Below are 6,684 nucleotides of genomic sequence, written 5' to 3' on the forward strand. Positions count from 1 at the left end.
TCCGCAGCGCTCGCTGCTGCTCGGCAGCCCGTCACCTCACACAACCCCTCTGGCTGCGAGGGAGTGTGTGGCACAGGGCAGCTCGCCGGAGCTCATGAGAATCAAAAGTGTCCACATTCTAATGCCAGACCCCAAATTGTAGCTTTGGGTGAGGGTGGATGGGGATGGGAAGCTCTGAGTCCCCGCACTTCTCGCCCTGGCTTGGCCAGCGCTGGTGAACACATGCTGGGGGTTTACTGAGCAGAAAGCAGGTGCTGTCGTCTTCGTGAGATGCCGCCTGGGTTCTCCCCAGTGCCAAATGAGGTTTGCAGCCAGGCAAAACTGCACGTTGGAGGCAGGCAAAATTCCCACAGGAGGCAGGCAGGCACTGCAGAGCCCCTGAGTGCCCTCGTGCTCCAGAGCACATCGGTGGTCCTCCGGCTGCTGGCCCTATGGCTTCACATCCGTGCTCTCTGAAGCACTTCTCCTAACCTGTGTTGTCTTCATTCATCTCAAAGCCGTTCCTCGTACTATGAAGATGATAAATAGTAGGAAACTGACAGTAGGACCATGTGCGTAACATTAGATAGGCTTTTATTTAATGATGTTGTTTTAATGAGATGCTTTTAGGATCCGTGTTGTACTGGATTAAGGACATTGGTGGAACAATTGAACTGGTATTCTTTAACCCTGGCTGCCCCAGGACCTTTCCCTCTGCCCTCTTCATTTAAAAAAAAAAAAAAAAAAAAAAAAGATTGGGAGAATATATTTAACTTGAAAAAAAAAAAAAAGTACCCTGCTGGTGGAATAAGTTAATCTTCTTTACTACGCTTCAATTTTATTTCTCAGGATATCCAAAGGTTTATCACTGCTGCTGAGAGAAGGGGACAGTACACCTTTTGAAACTTCAACCACTGTAACCGTTTTCCAGATGTGTGTGTGCGCGTGTGTGTGTGTTAAACTCAGCACTGTGTGTGCGTGTGTTCTGCTGAATATTGTGTGCATCTAAGAAATGCTTCAAACAACTGCCTGGAAGTCAAAACCAACCACCTCTTTCCAGTCATATGTTTGCCGTGACTTTTCATAACCACACTTGAACTAGTGGTCTTGGATTAAATATTCAAAGAGCAGGGCATCTTTATAGCAATGCTATGTCAGTCAAATTAAGAAAAATGTACACAAAAATAAATAAATGAAATTTAAAAATAACATGCTGTCAGTCTACCTGCATTTACCCTGTGGAAGCACGACCCGGGACCATGAAATAGTTGCTGGGAACACATTTTGTACAGCTTTTACTATTCATATGGAAGATTTTTAAGGCACTCGTAACAGCTTATCGTACATTATTGAGAACTGAGGAATGCTCAAGCTGCTCTACAGAAACAATCGCCTTTCTGCCGTCGGTTTTTCTTTCTGCGCTTCGGCTAGCGCGGCTGGCGCGAGCAGACGCATCCACATCCCGTCCAGCCCACATCAAAGGCGCGAGCCCCGGCCCCCGCCGCGACTCTGGCAGGGCGCTGGTGGGACCAGAGGAGATGGCTTCCTGCCCCCCCAAAAAGCCTCTTTCCAGCCTGGATGGGGGGTGCAGAGGGCTGCGAGCGGACACGGCCTCTGCGGGTGCAGGTCTCGGGGTTGGGCTGACACCAGCGTGAGCTGCAGGGGCTGGGGACTTGGAGGCTTGCTTATGCCTGAGGGCAGAGTCTTGCACCAGTGCTGGAGTGGGTGGGGGGCTCAGCAAATCAGCCTTGGTGCTTTGCTCTGGCTTCACCAGGTCCTTCATCCAGCCCTATTATCTGCAATTAAGCCTCATGTTTCTTTAAAGGTTAACTATGCATTTGTCATGATGCAGAGCCAATTTTCACCCTTAATTTATTAGTCGAAGTCAAATAGCATTTTGCTTGAGTAAAGCATGCTGGTCTGGGTCGTACTGAAATATGAACAGCTATTTCCCTCTTTTTCATGTAAATAAAGTGATGCTTCCATTTATATAAGAATTGCTGAAAACAATATATCAGCTCCCTCTGCTGATCCTGCAGTCCCAGTTAAGGCAAAAGCACTGGTTGCAGAGCTGATGCGCTAAGGAACGAACTAAATAAAAATAGCCTACTTAATATGATCACCCTTAAGGGCACAGGAAAGGGATCGATGTTTATTGCATAGCAGAAAGCGCAGTGTCCTGGGCTGAACATGTTCAGATTGCAGGGGAACGTTACCCGGCATCGGGGATGAGAACGCCGGTGACATGGAGATCGCCATAAAAACGTCTGGAGAGAAGAGCTACAAGAGGCACATAACCATTTCTGGGAATCCTAAGTAAAACAGCTGCTGAAGTTTCATCTGCGCTGTGGTATGCGTGTGTGGATGCGTGTTCCGTTTAAAAGAAATTAAGAGCCCTACTTCTATTTTATCAAATCGAATTACCCTTGTATGTTCAGAATATTTATGCATCAGTACTTTTTTTTTTTTTATTAGAACTTTATCTCACTGTAATCAATTCCAAATACAAAACTATTTTTATCACTGAAATGCAGTGGTAATTTATAAGATGTAGACGGAACGCACACGAGATGCCAAAAGCAATTTTATGGAGCCTCTTTTGTTGTCATCTACAATGCATCAGCTCTTGCCTTCAGCCTCCCATCAATTTTAAAAGCCCCAAGATGAAGAAATAAAAAAATAAAAAAGAGTAAGTGTACTGAAGCAGCTGCCAGCCCCTAAAATAGTCTGGAGATACGTGTGCACCTTTGGGATAGTGTTTGATTGAGCACAGCACAATAATGTAAGCCGGACTGAGCTTTGTAATACAATTATTTTAGTTGGCAAAATGGCATATCTTGTTCCCTCTGTGTCCCTTGCTACTACATAGTATCTCGTGCATGTTCAGAAAAAGAAATTGTGAAATAAGCTCCTGCATTATCACAGGTAATGTCACATTGAAATGAGGAGGAGTGAAAGCTGAGGGTCTGCAGCTGAACAGGAGCTCCAGCCCTGGACAAGATGTTACTTAACTGTATGTCCACACTGAAACATGCCTTGAAATGGTCCCTCTTTGGTCTGCTTTCCTGAAGGGAGGAAACTGATTCGCTCACACTGCACGTGACTTGTAGGTCAATTGTAAGCACTTGTAGGGCTGGCACTGGGTTCTCAGCAGTTGCAGGTGAATGTCTGTGCAGTTTTGTGGATATATTTCTCTTCAAGTGGCACAAGAGTGACCAATCCTCCGGCATAGCAAGTGGCTCTCGGGGAGTCACATCCCTGTCCCTGTGGAAAGTACCTCGGCCCCTGGCTGCTCCCTCATTTGGGTTGTGCTTGGTGCTTGCTGGAAGTGGACAGAGATGATAAGGAAAAAAATAATGTTGAGGTATAAACAGTTTGTAGTCATGAGAGATGGCAAAATTGAAGAGATGTTTCACAACTCCGCTTGCTAAAGATAGCCTTGAGTATCTGGAATCCAGTTGTGAATCCTGACTTTTGCTGGGAAGCATTTTGGCCTGACAAATGGCATCTCCCTAATATTCCTCTACAGTAAGCACCATGCAGGACTGCGGACCAAAGATCAGGAGAACCTGCAGGATTTTTTTCCGTACACGGTGCCCTTCAAACACAGGTCTTTCTGTGCAGGTTGACTCCTCTGCCACTTCATTTCTTTGGGGCTATGACAAGGCATGGGAAATTTGGCGATCGGGTTTAATGAAAGGGGCATGGAAAAAAGAGTATTTGAGGTGACACACACTTGTTCTTGGCATGAGCTGCTCTGCCATCTTCTCTGCATCATGAAAAACGTGCTCATAGCTGGCACAGGCAGAGCAGCGCAGTGTTCCTGCCTCCTCCTTCTTCTCTTTTCTCCCCACATTTGGGATTCCTTCTGGGCATGCAGCAGTATTTACTTCCAAAATGCAAATATGCTGAATGAAGCCCTTTGCTTTGAGCCCCCCAGGAGCTCCTGCAGCATCAGCAGTGTCCGTGTTCTTGGCCATGAGCTGTCTCTGAGCTGGCCGATGCAGCCGTCGGCTCTGCTCTCTGGAATTGCCCTGGTGTTCCCTGCTATAAAGCCAATATTTTACCACTCCAGCACACTTCTGGTTACAGGTCTGGTGCTCTGGCTCTCTGGTGCTGGAGTGTGTGTTGGACGATGCTGAAAACAAAGTATTGCAGAGTTTCATAAGTGTATCTTGCAGCTAGAGGTGATGCTGCTTACTGATGTTAAAGATGTGGACAGAGCAGTCCAAGTTTGATCTGCTTACAAAATCCTGGTAATGTTATGAGAGGAACAGACAAATTGGAAGTATTTCTAGTCATAAAAAGCATGCCATTTTAATACTCAATGATTGGGTATTATATATTTGTAATACAATATATTCACGTTAGTACATCTATTTCAATATACTCTTAATAGCTATAGATGTTAAAAATGAATGGAAGAAAATTACAGTGCTTACAAATTACTGACAGCAAACCTTACTGACACCTTTCTTGTTTGCATACCACTTTCACATTAGAGTGCTTTTGGGAAATAATAGTAATATTAATAGCAATAGCAATAATAATAATAATAATAATAATAATAATAATAATAATAATAATAATAATAATAATAATAATAAATCCCTCTTGAAGGTATTACTACTAAAGCAGTTTGCATGCAGATCACTTCAGGCTTCAGCACTGGGACTCGGTTAGGTTAGGAAACGAAGGCCAAGATTTGTTGATTGAGATCAGATGGCTGGTGGCGAGAAGGAATCTAGATGACTTAACTGGAGGGATTAAACTCGAGTCTTTTGGCTTCCATTTGGCTGTTTTATAAACTCCACCGCTGGGCCAGCTAGCTGGGCCGCGTTCCCCTCGTCGCGTATGTGTGATGTTAGCGCAGCGGTTTGGAGCATCAGCCAGTCAATCGGTGTCAGCAGTCCAGACGTCCTGGGTGAGAAAGGGAAAGGCAGGACAACAGAAAGCTAAAATTAGTCCCCAAAGTGCCTGTCCACACACCTCCAGCCTGCCCTCCCACCGCTGCCAGCTGCAGGGAGCAGGGCTGGCGCTCGCCAGGCCGGGGGGTGGTGGCTGCCAGGGGCACCCCCGCTGCCAGGGCTTCTCCGTGCCGAGGGCTGAGGGCTGAGGGCCCTGTGCTGAGGGCTGAGGGCCCTGTGCTGAGGGCTGAGGGCTATGGGCCATGGGCTGAGGGCCCTGGGCTGTGGGCCGAGGGATGTGGGCTGTGGGTTGAGGCTTGAGGGCCATGGGCCATGGGCCCGGTGAGCACAGCCCCTGGGGAGCCTCCCTCATGAGTCTCAGCCCCGCGGGGGCAGACGCCGCTCGCTTTCTCTGTTCCTTCTGGGCCTTAACCTTTCGTTTTACAACGCTGATTGAAACCAAGAGTGGAAAGAAAAAGTCAGTCCCGCTCTCTGTTTTCCTTCCCCTCCCTTCCATTATCTTCTTGCTTTTCCATCCATCCTCATTTCACATGCCTCTCAGATTGCGTCCCCCTGGTTTTCCAGTTATTTATTGACCCAGACCTAATTCCTTATTTCCAGAAATGTGTCATGAAGCCTGCCTTTGAGTCACTCGCTTTTTGCTTTCCAGGCTCACCTCTTTGACCATGTTTTCCTGTAAGAGATAAGGATATGGGGTTTGTGGAGTAATCGCAGCAGGATGCCTGGGTTTCATTCATAGATCTGTTGCCACCGGCTCGTTATGGAAAATTAGGAGAGTTATTTCACCTTTCAGTGCCTCACCTCGGTGTCACCATCTGTAAAACAAGGCTAATAATTGTTATCTCTTCCTTGCAGGAGAACTGGGGAGCTTCGCTAATGACCATCTGCTAAATGTTCTCAGAGCCTCACATGAACATTTCTACTGAAGTGCAAATTATTATTAGAAACCAGGGATTGTTACTGGATTGATATCAAATCATTGTCGACAGCTTCTCTGCAGGGAAAACTTAGGCGCAGCCAACAAGAACAAGCTGCATGTTTTGAAGTTGTGCAGTTGATTATATTGGCTTTCATCTTCTGGTAAGAGGATCCTCTGCCATCTGAACTCTCTGATCTCTGGGAACACAATTCATCCAATCAAGCTGGAGGAAAATAAACCTCCTCAGACAAAAAATAAAGTATCCACCTGAGATCATATGAAGATGGAAGATGTCAATTAATTCCCAGCCCTCCGTCCTTAACTCTTGTAAACCCAGGATTCTTTTGGCCCACCAGGCAATGCTTAAGAGAACGATCTAATGCATCCATTGTATGGGCTCGGCACTGCGAAGAGCCTCGTGGGTCTGCCTGGCCTACACTGTAATTGAAAACATGCAAATATTTTACAGTGAAATTGGTGCCACTGAAGGCTTGTATGGACTGCCGGAGGGATGCTTGTTGGTCTCAGGGTAGCATACAGAGACCTGAGGTGCCAGGACAGTTTTTGGCCATGGTTCCTTCCTGGGGGGGGAAGCTAGCCAGGCTGACTCAATGCAATTCCTCCCCAAGTCAGCCTCAAGCTGCCCTCCAGCACTGAGACCTGGTGGATTTGGCTGCAGACTGAGCCTTGTTTAGTACCACACATATAGACAGAAACCACCGCTGGGCCATCAGTGGTGTGTGTCCCCTGTGCCCAGGACCTGAGTGAGTGCCACTGATGCCCTCACAGAGAACCACAGCCTTGCCTCCCCTCCTTTTCATGTATGGGCTCATCTGTTGTGTTTCCCCTGAGCTGGAA

The 6,684-nt window shown here is 46.9% G+C and overlaps 1 protein-coding gene across 1 annotated transcript in view; it reads left to right on the forward strand.

Annotated features, from left to right (window-relative positions):
* The window catches only part of MAP2K6 (mitogen-activated protein kinase kinase 6), a 53,394-nt gene extending 47,290 nt beyond the window's left edge, over positions 1–6,104 (forward strand). Inside the window, exon 13 of the mRNA XM_084491755.1 lies at positions 5,763–6,104. The gene's annotated coding sequence lies outside the window, so the exon portion shown is untranslated. The remainder of the gene's footprint in view (positions 1–5,762) is intronic.
* Positions 6,105–6,684: the final 580 nt, after the last annotated feature.

Source organism: Aythya ferina (genome assembly GCF_964211825.1).
Source record: "Aythya ferina genome assembly, chromosome: 18".
Lineage (NCBI taxonomy): Eukaryota > Metazoa > Chordata > Aves > Anseriformes > Anatidae > Aythya > Aythya ferina.